This window comes from Nannobrachium achirus (assembly GCF_963921795.1).
Source record: "Nannobrachium achirus genome assembly, chromosome: 13".
Taxonomy (NCBI): domain Eukaryota; kingdom Metazoa; phylum Chordata; class Actinopteri; order Myctophiformes; family Myctophidae; genus Nannobrachium; species Nannobrachium achirus.
In genome coordinates, this window is record NC_137833.1 from 54,460,152 (window position 1) to 54,477,651 (window position 17,500).

Consider the following 17,500-nt stretch of genomic DNA (forward strand, 5'->3'; position numbering starts at 1 on the left):
TGTCAAAATACACAATTTATAATTCATGAATTGCATAACAATTAATGGTCAACAAAAAGATCATGATCGTGGCAGTGCTCAAAACTGGTACCTGGCTGCAAGGAACTCTGATGGTCCTCACGATCCCGATGAATTCAACAAAACCCAAAGCTGCAAAGCATAACATAGTTAAAAGGGTCAATATTTATTATAATGCTACCGTAAATTCATATTCTATATAGTCTGAAATTACAACATTAAAACATATACCGGTAGATTACCAAGTTTGCATAGTGACTGCAAAGACAAAAACACTGCTTTGCAGAATTAATTCCTTGTCTGTGATCTGTGTAACCTCTCATTGCTGATCACACAGTATATATACACTGTACTGTAGGGACCATGAGCACAGTGAGTTAATGTTTCATTAAACATTAACGTATGTACTTTCATAGATCATCTGATGTGTGACATATCTATATGTTTTTATCTATAACGTGATAAGAAATGTAGGAGGATGATTTCCATGAAACCATGTGGTTTCAGCTCAGCATGTCAGTGAGTATAGGCTATAAAATACAGTCATGGTACAAAGTGCTGTCACTGGGGTGCAAACCCATCTGTACTAACTAGACCATACATGGGCAACTAGAGGCACCTTCACTTAATGCAGCCCTCAGGTTAATATGGTAATACTGATTATTATTGATTTAATATCAAACATGCAAACATGACACACTTGCTTCAGCCTATATTAGTAGTTGAATGACTATATTATTACAATGTTTGCACACACACACACACACACACACACACACACACACACACACACACACACACACACACACACACACACACACACACACACACACACACACACACACACACATGCCAGCGGGCACCCCGACAATGCTTATTTTTTAATCAAATTAGACCAACAGCAATTTTTTTTGACAAAGCGCAGCAATTTTAGGAACAGTTGAGATTCAGGTAGCCTATATAAATTCAAGGACCTACTGTAAACTCAACACTTATATTATCCCCTATACATTATGCTTAAATAAGAAATATTTTATTTTCTGGCCAAAAGGTTAAACGTGAGGTGGGGTGCTCCGTGTGTTCCCTACGGAAAGTAGGTTTTAAATGTATTTTTCACTTTTTACTACAGACGAAACTGAGCAGCCTGGGCTGTATATCGTGGCTGTCATCATTGGTCCATAACAGAACTCCTATGGACCGGATGTAGGGTGGCGGACTTACTTTAGCCCCCACGCTATTGTGGAAGCTAACGTTAGTCATCCTCCATAAACGTGCTTGTTTTGTAAATGTAAATTCACGGGGGCAAGCAACACTGTGCGAACATATACTTTCTCACTGGACGAGTTTCAGCGATCATACCAGTGCACTAACCAACAGACAACAAACCCCAGTGCACGCAATGGGAGAAGAAGCCGATTTGACCGCTTGTTTGCTCGGCCTAGCGGATGAAAAAGAAAGAAAGAAAAAAGAAAACTCACCTGTATACCAAAATGTGTTTTAATTGAAATAAATGTGCTTCTCAGGTCAAATAACTATATGCGATTAAACATGTGATTAATTTTGATTAATTAATTACAAAGATTAGATTTTTTTAATTGAGTCCCAGCCCTACATAGCCCTATTGGCTGCTATGGTTGCAACCTGAAAAGTTTGGGAACCACTGTCTGTATAGACCATTACCTGGGGATATGCACATTGCACAACCAGAACCCATCTGTACTAGTTACTATAATAAGAAGGACAACCTCATCGGGGGATCTGTTCATTCTGACATGTCGCCACTCCGACAGTGACTTCTTATTGTCGGAGTGGCAACACTTCCATAGAGGTTAAGGTTAAGGTAAGGGTAAGAGATAGGGTTAGTGTCTGTCGGAAAGGAGACATGTCGGAATGGAGAGATGCACCCAATGTCATCAATCACCAGAAGCAGAGACGTGTGGAATTCAAAATGTACTTGAGTAAAAGTTCAAAGGTATTGGCATCAAAATGTACCAAAAGTAAAAGTATATATATATATATATATATATATATATATATATATATATATATATAAAAATGATTACAAATGTATTTTAACCATAACTGTTACAAAACCCCTAGATAGCCCTATATGCTAGGGCAGGGGTAGGCAATAGGCGGCCCGCGGGCCAAAACTGGCCCCTTGGAAATTATTTCTGGCCCCCCAGATTATTTTGAGAATTATGTTTTTATTTTTATTATTATTATTATTATCGTTATTATCATCATTATATTCTTATGAATATATATAATTGTGATAATCATCGTCATTATTACACACACACACACACACACACACACACACACACACACACACACACACAGACACACACACACACACACACACACACACACACACACACACACACACACACACACACACACACACACACACACACATTTGAACTACCCTCATGGCACATGGCAGATATGAGACGTAATCCAAACCTAAATATACAAAGAAATTGCTGACATATTTGACAATTTTGTGCTTTAAATAGAACACAGTGTGAGGGGCACACGCACAACAATGAGAGCTTTACACTTACTGTAAGAGAAGATGAGGAAAGATGTCGTCTGTGGTGTCTTCAGTCAGCCAGGGTTCACTTCAGGTGAAACACAACCTGGAAAAAAGTGCATTTTATGGATTGTATTTAATAGAGCAGGGTTTAATTAAATCTACCATGAACATGGAACACTAAAACAGTATACAAAAGTTGTAGTTCCAGCTTATGAATGAATAATGAGAGAGTGAGGATGAGAGAGAGATACTCACTGTACGGCGAGAGAAGAGAAGAGAAGAGAAAAGTGTTTACAATTGAGTTAAGGGAACGCCTCAGAAAGAGGGGGCAGGGTGTGTGTGCTGACATCTGTACACACACACACACTGTGCTGACATCTGTACACACACACACACACACACACACACACACACACACACACACACACACACACACACACACACACACACACACACACACACACACACACACACACACACACACAGAACCATTACATAATCTTGATCCTGCCCTCTTCCTCTGCTCTGGTTTTCAGAGAAACGAAACTCATGCCTGACTTGTTGCTTCATCTCTGTGTTCCAGTCCTCTGTGTGTAAGTGAGTGAACACCAGCAAGACGCCCTAAGAGCGAGAAGCGACCTCGTCCTAAAGGGCGAGGTGGCACACATGGGCACCTGGGTGACTGCAGACTGCTGGGCAAGCACTGGCGCTTTGGCATGGGATCAACTTTGACCCCCTTAAAATGCACAGCCCTGGTTGGTTGTTTAAGTTGAACAAAATGTGGCCATATTTTCCTAAATATGGATGAGCTGGGATGAGGTGTCACGCACTGTGACGCACATGGGCTTAATATTGATGACATCAGTTTGTTTTGATTGATATTAAGGTGACCCCATGACCTTTCCTTAAGAGCCACTATCAGGCCAATTAACGAGCAAAATGGGGACGTTTTTAGGCCTTGGATGGAGGTCTGAGCGGTTTGTTAGATAGCCTGAGATGGGGGTGTGGGTCAGTGTTTTGGCTCAGGTTAATGCTCTCTGTACAAGTTTAGTTTTAGTGTTAGTTTTTTTCATATTTTTACTTTTTGAATCCTGCACTTGACAAATAACCCAGAGTAAGTGTGCTTATTGTGTAATAAAAACTCAACAGATACAATTTAAAAATATATATTCAGTTACTGTAACTAAAACTAAGGTCATGTTGTCTATACTTTCAGTTCGCTTTAGTTTGTTTTCTAAACACGCAATAGGCTACAGTTTCACTTACCGGTAGTTATCTTTTTATATTATTATAGCTTTTATTTAGTTCAGTTAACAAAAATGATTTTTCTTCACAAGTTCACACCATCAAGCCTTAAAGGTTAAAGCTGAATTCTGTGATGTATTTGAACTAGAAGTTCGCGGCCCTTCGGGCCGCTCACGTCTAGAGATCGCGCCCGCTTCGCGGGCGCTCACAGCTAAATTGCAGCAGTGTTCCAACTGATATGGGCATATATGGAGATCTGTATGTCAGTCCTTTCACACTGCCAGAGAAACATAAGCATGTACAGGATTATATGCTAATGGAGAAACATAAGCATATACAGTGTATAGTATATGCTTATGTGAGAAATATGTTTGCGTCAGCAAAATAAGCAAACTTTCATTTTGGGAGGATTGCTCCCCCAAAAATCATGTTTTGGCATGAAACGGTTACATTTTGTGCATTTGTGGCACTCCCTGCTTCAGGGAATTCGTTGAGCATACAACCCTTGAATTTAGTCTTGACCAGTGTTGGGAAAGTTACTTTAAAAAAGTAACTTATTACTTTACTAGTTACTGCTCTGAAAAAGTAACTTGTTACGTTACTAGTTACTAAATTATAAAGGTAACTCGTTACTAGTTACCTTACTTTACTTTAAAAATATATATATCAAAACGAAGCATTCTGGAAAAAGTCAGTTACACTTTTTTTCTTTTTTTTAAGGGGGCTTCAATAATGACCTTATAAAGAAAAAAATACAACTCCCTGACATTGTAGCAATTATGCATATAGAAATGCAGTGGAACAATAAAGCTAAAGATATGTTTAGAAATGTTGACAGGCATATATTCATTGTAGCCTTTTTGCTGTGCAACACTTATGGCTCGAACACACTGTACGATTCTGCGTGGTCGGCGAGGCATCAGATCATTAGAGTATTTCACACTGCACGAGTGGCTTTCTTGAAATCGGCTCGTTGTGGTTTTCGCCGACAAGATTGATCACTGACAGATCACCGACAAGGGGTCACACACTGCCAGATATTTCACCAGGCAGGAGGCATCCCGATGATGTAGCCAATATATTACATTTGTTTATTCTAATTGCGGGCGTAAATGATTTTCCTCTCTCGCTGTGTGTGCGTGCCTGCGTGTCACACACACACACACACACACACACACACACACACACACACACACACACACACACACAGACACACACACACACACACACACACACACACACACACACACACACACATTTGAACTACCCTCGTGGCACATGGCAGATATGAGACGTAATCCAAACCTAAATATACAAAGAAATTGCTGACATATTTGACAATTTTGTGCTTTAAATAGAACACAGTGTGAGGGGCACACGCACAACAATGAGAGCTTTACACTTACTGTAAGAGAAGATGAGGAAAGATGTCGTCTGTGGTGTCTTCAGTCAGCCAGGGTTCACTTCAGGTGAAACACAACCTGGAAAAAAGTGCATTTTATGGATTGTATTTAATAGAGCAGGGTTTAATTAAATCTACCATGAACATGGAACACTAAAACAGTATACAAAAGTTGTAGTTCCAGCTTATTAATGAATAATGAGAGAGTGAGGATGAGAGAGAGATACTCACTGTACGGCGAGAGAAGAGAAGAGAAGAGAAAAGTGTTTACAATTGAGTTAAGGGAACGCCTCAGAAAGAGGGGGCAGGGTGTGTGTGCTGACATCTGTACACACACACACTGTGCTGACATCTGTACACACACACACACACACACACACACACACACACACACACACACACACACACACACACACACACACACACACACACACACACACACACAGAACCATTACATAATCTTGATCCTGCCCTCTTCCTCTGCTCTGGTTTTCAGAGAAACGAAACTCATGCCTGACTTGTTGCTTCATCTCTGTGTTCCAGTCCTCTGTGTGTAAGTGAGTGAACACCAGCAAGACGCCCTAAGAGCGAGAAGCGACCTCGTCCTAAAGGGCGAGGTGGCACACATGGGCACCTGGGTGACTGCAGACTGCTGGGCAAGCACTGGCGCTTTGGCATGGGATCAACTTTGACCCCCTTAAAATGCACAGCCCTGGTTGGTTGTTTAAGTTGAACAAAATGTGGCCATATTTTCCTAAATATGGATGAGCTGGGATGAGGTGTCACGCACTGTGACGCACATGGGCTTAATATTGATGACATCAGTTTGTTTTGATTGATATTAAGGTGACCCCATGACCTTTCCTTAAGAGCCACTATCAGGCCAATTAACGAGCAAAATGGGGACGTTTTTAGGCCTTGGATGGAGGTCTGAGCGGTTTGTTAGATAGCCTGAGATGGGGGTGTGGGTCAGTGTTTTGGCTCAGGTTAATGCTCTCTGTACAAGTTTAGTTTTAGTGTTAGTTTTTTTCATATTTTTACTTTTTGAATCCTGCACTTGACAAATAACCCAGAGTAAGTGTGCTTATTGTGTAATAAAAACTCAACAGATACAATTTAAAAATATATATTCAGTTACTGTAACTAAAACTAAGGTCATGTTGTCTATACTTTCAGTTCGCTTTAGTTTGTTTTCTAAACACGCAATAGGCTACAGTTTCACTTACCGGTAGTTATCTTTTTATATTATTATAGCTTTTATTTAGTTCAGTTAACAAAAATGATTTTTCTTCACAAGTTCACACCATCAAGCCTTAAAGGTTAAAGCTGAATTCTGTGATGTATTTGAACTAGAAGTTCGCGGCCCTTCGGGCCGCTCACGTCTAGAGATCGCGCCCGCTTCGCGGGCGCTCACAGCTAAATTGCAGCAGTGTTCCAACTGATATGGGCATATATGGAGATCTGTATGTCAGTCCTTTCACACTGCCAGAGAAACATAAGCATGTACAGGATTATATGCTAATGGAGAAACATAAGCATATACAGTGTATAGTATATGCTTATGTGAGAAATATGTTTGCGTCAGCAAAATAAGCAAACTTTCATTTTGGGAGGATTGCTCCCCCAAAAATCATGTTTTGGCATGAAACGGTTACATTTTGTGCATTTGTGGCACTCCCTGCTTCAGGGAATTTGTTGAGCATACAACCCTTGAATTTAGTCTTGACCAGTGTTGGGAAAGTTACTTTAAAAAAGTAACTTATTACTTTACTAGTTACTGCTCTGAAAAAGTAACTTGTTACGTTACTAGTTACTAAATTATAAAGGTAACTCGTTACTAGTTACCTTACTTTACTTTAAAAATATATATATCAAAACGAAGCATTCTGGAAAAAGTCAGTTACACTTTTTTTCTTTTTTTTAAGGGGGCTTCAATAATGACCTTATAAAGAAAAAAATACAACTCCCTGACATTGTAGCAATTATGCATATAGAAATGCAGTGGAACAATAAAGCTAAAGATATGTTTAGAAATGTTGACAGGCATATATTCATTGTAGCCTTTTTGCTGTGCAACACTTATGGCTCGAACACACTGTACGATTCTGCGTGGTCGGCGAGGCATCAGATCATTAGAGTATTTCACACTGCACGAGTGGCTTTCTTGAAATCGGCTCGTTGTGGTTTTCGCCGACAAGATTGATCACTGACAGATCACCGACAAGGGGTCACACACTGCCAGATATTTCACCAGGCAGGAGGCATCCCGATGATGTAGCCAATATATTACATTTGTTTATTCTAATTGCGGGCGTAAATGATTTTCCTCTCTCGCTGTGTGTGCGTGCCTGCGTGTCACACACACACACACACACACACACACACACACACACACACACACAGACACACACACACACACACACACACACACACACACACACACACACACACACACACACATTTGAACTACCCTCGTGGCACATGGCAGATATGAGACGTAATCCAAACCTAAATATACAAAGAAATTGCTGACATATTTGACAATTTTGTGCTTTAAATAGAACACAGTGTGAGGGGCACACGCACAACAATGAGAGCTTTACACTTACTGTAAGAGAAGATGAGGAAAGATGTCGTCTGTGGTGTCTTCAGTCAGCCAGGGTTCACTTCAGGTGAAACACAACCTGGAAAAAAGTGCATTTTATGGATTGTATTTAATAGAGCAGGGTTTAATTAAATCTACCATGAACATGGAACACTAAAACAGTATACAAAAGTTGTAGTTCCAGCTTATTAATGAATAATGAGAGAGTGAGGATGAGAGAGAGATACTCACTGTACGGCGAGAGAAGAGAAGAGAAGAGAAAAGTGTTTACAATTGAGTTAAGGGAACGCCTCAGAAAGAGGGGGCAGGGTGTGTGTGCTGACATCTGTACACACACACACTGTGCTGACATCTGTACACACACACACACACACACACACACACACACACACACACACACACACACACACACACACACACACACACACACACACACACACACACACACACACACACACAGAACCATTACATAATCTTGATCCTGCCCTCTTCCTCTGCTCTGGTTTTCAGAGAAACGAAACTCATGCCTGACTTGTTGCTTCATCTCTGTGTTCCAGTCCTCTGTGTGTAAGTGAGTGAACACCAGCAAGACGCCCTAAGAGCGAGAAGCGACCTCGTCCTAAAGGGCGAGGTGGCACACATGGGCACCTGGGTGACTGCAGACTGCTGGGCAAGCACTGGCGCTTTGGCATGGGATCAACTTTGACCCCCTTAAAATGCACAGCCCTGGTTGGTTGTTTAAGTTGAACAAAATGTGGCCATATTTTCCTAAATATGGATGAGCTGGGATGAGGTGTCACGCACTGTGACGCACATGGGCTTAATATTGATGACATCAGTTTGTTTTGATTGATATTAAGGTGACCCCATGACCTTTCCTTAAGAGCCACTATCAGGCCAATTAACGAGCAAAATGGGGACGTTTTTAGGCCTTGGATGGAGGTCTGAGCGGTTTGTTAGATAGCCTGAGATGGGGGTGTGGGTCAGTGTTTTGGCTCAGGTTAATGCTCTCTGTACAAGTTTAGTTTTAGTGTTAGTTTTTTTCATATTTTTACTTTTTGAATCCTGCACTTGACAAATAACCCAGAGTAAGTGTGCTTATTGTGTAATAAAAACTCAACAGATACAATTTAAAAATATATATTCAGTTACTGTAACTAAAACTAAGGTCATGTTGTCTATACTTTCAGTTCGCTTTAGTTTGTTTTCTAAACACGCAATAGGCTACAGTTTCACTTACCGGTAGTTATCTTTTTATATTATTATAGCTTTTATTTAGTTCAGTTAACAAAAATGATTTTTCTTCACAAGTTCACACCATCAAGCCTTAAAGGTTAAAGCTGAATTCTGTGATGTATTTGAACTAGAAGTTCGAGGCCCTTCGGGCCGCTCACGTCTAGAGATCGCGCCCGCTTCGCGGGCGCTCACAGCTAAATTGCAGCAGTGTTCCAACTGATATGGGCATATATGGAGATCTGTATGTCAGTCCTTTCACACTGCCAGAGAAACATAAGCATGTACAGGATTATATGCTAATGGAGAAACATAAGCATATACAGTGTATAGCAGGGGTCTTCAACGTTTTCAGGCCGGGGACCCCCAAACTGATGGAGAGATGGAGCAGGGACCCCCTACCACCTCGTAGGGTGGGGGGGTCGGGGCTACGACATATTTTTTATTTTAAACATGTACAAGTTACAGCGAGCAGGGTGGGCCGTACCACTACCATTTCTAAACATACTACTTATTAACTGAGAACCAATGTCAATAATATCAACAATCTGTCATTTGCATAGTAATCATGTGTTCAAGCTATTCAAAATGGATAGAATCATGATTTATTTTTTAACATAAATGTAAAAAATGGAAAAAAAAATTGAAATCCTTTTTCTTTTTCTTTTTTTTTAACAATAATTTCGCGGACCCCCTGCAGTACCTCCGCGGACCCCCTGGGGGTCGCGGACCCCCTGTTGAAGACCCCTGGTGTATAGTATATGCTTATGTGAGAAATATGTTTGCGTCAGCAAAATAAGCAAACTTTCATTTTGGGAGGATTGCTCCCCCAAAAATCATGTTTTGGCATGAAACGGTTACATTTTGTGCATTTGTGGCACTCCCTGCTTCAGGGAATTCGTTGAGCATACAACCCTTGAATTTAGTCTTGACCAGTGTTGGGAAAGTTACTTTAAAAAAGTAACTTATTACTTTACTAGTTACTGCTCTGAAAAAGTAACTTGTTACGTTACTAGTTACTAAATTATAAAGGTAACTCGTTACTAGTTACCTTACTTTACTTTAAAAATATATATATCAAAACGAAGCATTCTGGAAAAAGTCAGTTACACTTTTTTTCTTTTTTTTAAGGGGGCTTCAATAATGACCTTATAAAGAAAAAAATACAACTCCCTGACATTGTAGCAATTATGCATATATAAATGCAGTGGAACAATAAAGCTTAAGATATGTTTAGAAATGTTGACAGGCATATATTCATTGTAGCCTTTTTGCTGTGCAACACTTATGGCTCGAACACACTGTACGATTCTGCGTGGTCGGCGAGGCATCAGATCATTAGAGTATTTCACACTGCACGAGTGGCTTTCTTGAAATCGGCTCGTTGTGGTTTTCGCCGACAAGATTGATCACTGACAGATCACCGACAAGGGGTCACACACTGCCAGATATTTCACCAGGCAGGAGGCATCCCGATGATGTAGCCAATATATTACATTTGTTTATTCTAATTGCGGGCGTAAATGATTTTCCTCTCTCGCTGCGTGTCACACACACACACACACACACACACACGCACACACACACACACACACACACACACACACACACACACACACACACACACACACACACACACACATTTGAACTACCCTCGTGGCACATGGCAGATATGAGACGTAATCCAAACCTAAATATACAAAGAAATTGCTGACATATTTGACAATTTTGTGCTTTAAATAGAACACAGTGTGAGGGGCACACGCACAACAATGAGAGCTTTACACTTACTGTAAGAGAAGATGAGGAAAGATGTCGTCTGTGGTGTCTTCAGTCAGCCAGGGTTCACTTCAGGTGAAACACAACCTGGAAAAAAGTGCATTTTATGGATTGTATTTAATAGAGCAGGGTTTAATTAAATCTACCATGAACATGGAACACTAAAACAGTATACAAAAGTTGTAGTTCCAGCTTATGAATGAATAATGAGAGAGTGAGGATGAGAGAGAGATACTCACTGTACGGCGAGAGAAGAGAAGAGAAGAGAAAAGTGTTTACAATTGAGTTAAAGGACCTACACCATGAATTTTCACTTTTTCTATTTTAAAACCTTTTTTTGGGGTCCCACTGGCACCTTCTATCCTCACAAAGTCCTATTTCTGTACATTGTGTCTTTCTCTGGTTTTGGGAAGACAGAGATGAAAAGCTTTCCACGGGTTCTCAGAACAGTGCTGTTCTGAGAGTTGACGCATGTGACGTCACACGCGTTTCCCGTTTTTTTTTCAGAGTAAAAAAAAAAAAAAAAAAAAAAATCAAAAAAAACTTTTTTTTCAAAATTCTTTTTTTTCAAAAAACCAAACTGTCAAAAAGTAAAAAAAAAATCAATTTTTTTTTTCAAAAAATGTTTTTTTTCAAAAACTTTTTTTCAAAAAACTTTTTTAAAAACTTTTTTTTTCAAAAAACTTTTTTTTTTGAAAAAAAAACTTTTTTGAAAAAAAACTTTTTTTTTAACTTTTTTTCAAAAACTTTTTTTTTTTCAAAAAACTTTTTTTTTTTTCAAAAAAAAAAGTTTTTTTCAAAAAACTTATTTTTTTTCTGGAAAAACCCCACTAGATGCGCCCCTGAGCAAACAGAGGCCGTTTTGGTATTGCAGCTGGAGAGCCTCATTATAGTAGAGCTAGAACAAACAAAAAGAATGGTCAGAGTGTTTGTTGAGGGTTAAAACCTGTCTAATGCTGCATTCACACTACAGATATATAGTTGAACGTTTAGCTTGCTTGGTCAATGTTATCTCAATGGAAACCAGCTTTAAAGCTTTCAAAGCTTTGTTCTGTGTATTTCCTGTATCTTTAAAGCTGGTTTCCATTGAGATAACATTGACCAAGCAAGCAAAACGTTCAACTATATATCTGCAGTGTGAATGCAGCATTAGACTCAATTTTGAGCATATATTTATACAAAAAATATAGTTTTAAAAGCATGGTGTAGGCCCTTTAAGGGAACGCCTCAGAAAGAGGGGGCAGGGTGTGTGTGCTGACATCTGTACACACACACACACACACACACTGTGCTGACATCTGTACACACACACACACACACACACACACACACACACACACACACACACACACACACACACACACACACACACACACACACACACACACACACACACACACACACACACAGAACCATTACATAATCTTGATCCTGCCCTCTTCCTCTGCTCTGGTTTTCAGAGAAACGAAACTCATGCCTGACTTGTTGCTTCATCTCTGTGTTCCAGTCCTCTGTGTGTAAGTGAGTGAACACCAGCAAGACGCCCTAAGAGCGAGAAGCGACCTCGTCCTAAAGGACGAGGTGGCACACATGGGCACCTGGGTGACTGCAGACTGCTGGGCAAGCACTGGCGCTTTGGCATGGGATCAACTTTGACCCCCTTAAAATGCACAGCCCTGGTTGGTTGTTTAAGTTGAACAAAATGTGGCCATATTTTCCTAAATATGGATGAGCTGGGATGAGGTGTCACGCACTGTGACGCACATGGGCTTAATATTGATGACATCAGTTTGTTTTGATTGATATTAAGGTGACCCCATGACCTTTCCTTAAGAGCCACTATCAGGCCAATTAACGAGCAAAATGGGGACGTTTTTAGGCCTTGGATGGAGGTCTGAGCGGTTTGTTAGATAGCCTGAGATGGGGGTGTGGGTCAGTGTTTTGGCTCAGGTTAATGCTCTCTGTACAAGTTTAGTTTTAGTGTTAGTTTTTTTCATATTTTTACTTTTTGAATCCTGCACTTGACAAATAACCCAGAGTAAGTGTGCTTATTGTGTAATAAAAACTCAACAGATACAATTTAAAAATATATATTCAGTTACTGTAACTAAAACTAAGGTCATGTTGTCTATACTTTCAGTTTGCTTTAGTTTGTTTTCTAAACACGCAATAGGCTACAGTTTCACTTACCGGTAGTTATCTTTTTATATTATTATAGCTTTTATTTAGTTCAGTTAACAAAAATGATTTTTCTTCACAAGTTCACACCATCAAGCCTTAAAGGTTAAAGCTGAATTCTGTGATGTATTTGAACTAGAAGTTCGCGGCCCTTCGGGCCGCTCACGTCTAGAGATCGCGCCCGCTTCGCGGGCGCTCACAGCTAAATTGCAGCAGTGTTCCAACTGATATGGGCATATATGGAGATCTGTATGTCAGTCCTTTCACACTGCCAGAGAAACATAAGCATGTACAGGATTATATGCTAATGGAGAAACATAAGCATATACAGTGTATAGTATATGCTTATGTGAGAAATATGTTTGCGTCAGCAAAATAAGCAAACTTTCATTTTGGGAGGATTGCTCCCCCAAAAATCATGTTTTGGCATGAAACGGTTACATTTTGTGCATTTGTGGCACTCCCTGCTTCAGGGAATTCGTTGAGCATACAACCCTTGAATTTAGTCTTGACCAGTGTTGGGAAAGTTACTTTAAAAAAGTAACTTATTACTTTACTAGTTACTGCTCTGAAAAAGTAACTTGTTACGTTACTAGTTACTAAATTATAAAGGTAACTCGTTACTAGTTACCTTACTTTACTTTAAAAATATATATATCAAAACGAAGCATTCTGGAAAAAGTCAGTTACACTTTTTTTCTTTTTTTTAAGGGGGCTTCAATAATGACCTTATAAAGAAAAAAATACAACTCCCTGACATTGTAGCAATTATGCATATATAAATGCAGTGGAACAATAAAGCTTAAGATATGTTTAGAAATGTTGACAGGCATATATTCATTGTAGCCTTTTTGCTGTGCAACACTTATGGCTCGAACACACTGTACGATTCTGCGTGGTCGGCGAGGCATCAGATCATTAGAGTATTTCACACTGCACGAGTGGCTTTCTTGAAATCGGCTCGTTGTGGTTTTCGCCGACAAGATTGATCACTGACAGATCACCGACAAGGGGTCACACACTGCCAGATATTTCACCAGGCAGGAGGCATCCCGATGATGTAGCCAATATATTACATTTGTTTATTCTAATTGCGGGCGTAAATGATTTTCCTCTCTCGCTGCGTGTCACACACACACACACACACACACACACACACACACACACACACACACACACACACACACACACACACACACACACACACACACACACACACACACACACACACACATTTGAACTACCCTCGTGGCACATGGCAGATATGAGACGTAATCCAAACCTAAATATACAAAGAAATTGCTGACATATTTGACAATTTTGTGCTTTAAATAGAACACAGTGTGAGGGGCACACGCACAACAATGAGAGCTTTACACTTACTGTAAGAGAAGATGAGGAAAGATGTCGTCTGTGGTGTCTTCAGTCAGCCAGGGTTCACTTCAGGTGAAACACAACCTGGAAAAAAGTGCATTTTATGGATTGTATTTAATAGAGCAGGGTTTAATTAAATCTACCATGAACATGGAACACTAAAACAGTATACAAAAGTTGTAGTTCCAGCTTATGAATGAATAATGAGAGAGTGAGGATGAGAGAGAGATACTCACTGTACGGCGAGAGAAGAGAAGAGAAGAGAAAAGTGTTTACAATTGAGTTAAAGGACCTACACCATGAATTTTCACTTTTTCTATTTTAAAACCTTTTTTTGGGGTCCCACTGGCACCTTCTATCCTCACAAAGTCCTATTTCTGTACATTGTGTCTTTCTCTGGTTTTGGGAAGACAGAGATGAAAAGCTTTCCACGGGTTCTCAGAACAGTGCTGTTCTGAGAGTTGACGCATGTGACGTCACACGCGTTTCCCGTTTTTTTTTCAGAGTAAAAAAAAAAAAAAAAAAAAAAAAATCAAAAAAAACTTTTTTTTCAAAATTCTTTTTTTTCAAAAAACAAAACTGTCAAAAAGTAAAAAAGAAAAATCAATTTTTTTTTCAAAAAATGTTTTTTTTCAAAAACTTTTTTTCAAAAAACTTTTTTAAAAACTTTTTTTTTCAAAAAACTTTTTTTTTTGAAAAAAAAACTTTTGAAAAAAAACTTTTTTTTTAACTTTTTTTCAAAAACTTTTTTTTTTTCAAAAAACTTATTTTTTTTCTGGAAAAACCCCACTAGATGCGCCCCTGAGCAAACAGAGGCCGTTTTGGTATTGCAGCTGGAGAGCCTCATTATAGTAGAGCTAGAACAAACAAAAAGAATGGTCAGAGTGTTTGTTGAGGGTTAAAACCTGTCTAAGACTCAATTTTGAGCATATATTTATACAAAAAATATAGTTTTAAAAGCATGGTGTAGGCCCTTTAAGGGAACGCCTCAGAAAGAGGGGGCAGGGTGTGTGTGCTGACATCTGTACACACACACACACACACACTGTGCTGACATCTGTACACACACACACACACACACACACACACACACACACACACACACACACACACACACACACACACACACACACACACACACACACACACACACACACACACACACACACACAGAACCATTACATAATCTTGATCCTGCCCTCTTCCTCTGCTCTGGTTTTCAGAGAAACGAAACTCATGCCTGACTTGTTGCTTCATCTCTGTGTTCCAGTCCTCTGTGTGTAAGTGAGTGAACACCAGCAAGACGCCCTAAGAGCGAGAAGCGACCTCGTCCTAAAGGACGAGGTGGCACACATGGGCACCTGGGTGACTGCAGACTGCTGGGCAAGCACTGGCGCTTTGGCATGGGATCAACTTTGACCCCCTTAAAATGCACAGCCCTGGTTGGTTGTTTAAGTTGAACAAAATGTGGCCATATTTTCCTAAATATGGATGAGCTGGGATGAGGTGTCACGCACTGTGACGCACATGGGCTTAATATTGATGACATCAGTTTGTTTTGATTGATATTAAGGTGACCCCATGACCTTTCCTTAAGAGCCACTATCAGGCCAATTAACGAGCAAAATGGGGACGTTTTTAGGCCTTGGATGGAGGTCTGAGCGGTTTGTTAGATAGCCTGAGATGGGGGTGTGGGTCAGTGTTTTGGCTCAGGTTAATGCTCTCTGTACAAGTTTAGTTTTAGTGTTAGTTTTTTTCATATTTTTACTTTTTGAATCCTGCACTTGACAAATAACCCAGAGTAAGTGTGCTTATTGTGTAATAAAAACTCAACAGATACAATTTAAAAATATATATTCAGTTACTGTAACTAAAACTAAGGTCATGTTGTCTATACTTTCAGTTTGCTTTAGTTTGTTTTCTAAACACGCAATAGGCTACAGTTTCACTTACCGGTAGTTATCTTTTTATATTATTATAGCTTTTATTTAGTTCAGTTAACAAAAATGATTTTTCTTCACAAGTTCACACCATCAAGCCTTAAAGGTTAAAGCTGAATTCTGTGATGTATTTGAACTAGAAGTTCGCGGCCCTTCGGGCCGCTCACGTCTAGAGATCGCGCCCGCTTCGCGGGCGCTCACAGCTAAATTGCAGCAGTGTTCCAACTGATATGGGCATATATGGAGATCTGTATGTCAGTCCTTTCACACTGCCAGAGAAACATAAGCATGTACAGGATTATATGCTAATGGAGAAACATAAGCATATACAGTGTATAGTATATGCTTATGTGAGAAATATGTTTGCGTCAGCAAAATAAGCAAACTTTCATTTTGGGAGGATTGCTCCCCCAAAAATCATGTTTTGGCATGAAACGGTTACATTTTGTGCATTTGTGGCACTCCCTGCTTCAGGGAATTCGTTGAGCATACAACCCTTGAATTTAGTCTTGACCAGTGTTGGGAAAGTTACTTTAAAAAAGTAACTTATTACTTTACTAGTTACTGCTCTGAAAAAGTAACTTGTTACGTTACTAGTTACTAAATTATAAAGGTAACTCGTTACTAGTTACCTTACTTTACTTTAAAATATATATATCAAAACGAAGCATTCTGGAAAAAGTCAGTTACACTTTTTTTCTTTTTTTTAAGGGGGCTTCAATAATGACCTTATAAAGAAAAAAATACAACTCCCTGACATTGTAGCAATTATGCATATATAAATGCAGTGGAACAATAAAGCTTAAGATATGTTTAGAAATGTTGACAGGCATATATTCATTGTAGCCTTTTTGCTGTGCAACACTTATGGCTCGAACACACTGTACGATTCTGCGTGGTCGGCGAGGCATCAGATCATTAGAGTATTTCACACTGCACGAGTGGCTTTCTTGAAATCGGCTCGTTGTGGTTTTCGCCGACAAGATTGATCACTGACAGATCACCGACAAGGGGTCACACACTGCCAGATATTTCACCAGGCAGGAGGCATCCCGATGATGTAGCCAATATATTACATTTGTTTATTCTAATTGCGGGCGTAAATGATTTTCCTCTCTCGCTGCGTGTCACACACACACACACACACACACACACACACACACACACACACACACACACACACACAC

At 39.7% G+C, this 17,500-nt stretch overlaps 1 protein-coding gene across 18 annotated transcripts in view; it reads right to left on the reverse strand.

The window, feature by feature from the left end:
- Positions 1–17,500, reverse strand: part of LOC308297507 (interferon-induced very large GTPase 1-like) — a 31,566-nt gene that overhangs the window by 10,750 nt on the left and 3,316 nt on the right. The window contains exons 1-5 of one of the 18 annotated variants that reach the window (XM_080740917.1): positions 10,834–11,010; positions 8,041–8,161; positions 7,814–7,888; positions 2,586–5,283; positions 92–150 (exon numbers count right to left, since the gene is read on the reverse strand). The gene's annotated coding sequence lies outside the window, so the exon portion shown is untranslated. Of the gene's footprint in view, positions 1–91; positions 151–2,585; positions 9,349–10,833; positions 11,011–14,382; positions 14,458–17,500 lie in introns of those variants that run through there. The other 17 variants (XM_080740912.1, XM_080740921.1, XM_080740916.1 and 14 more) reach the window with 17 other exon arrangements.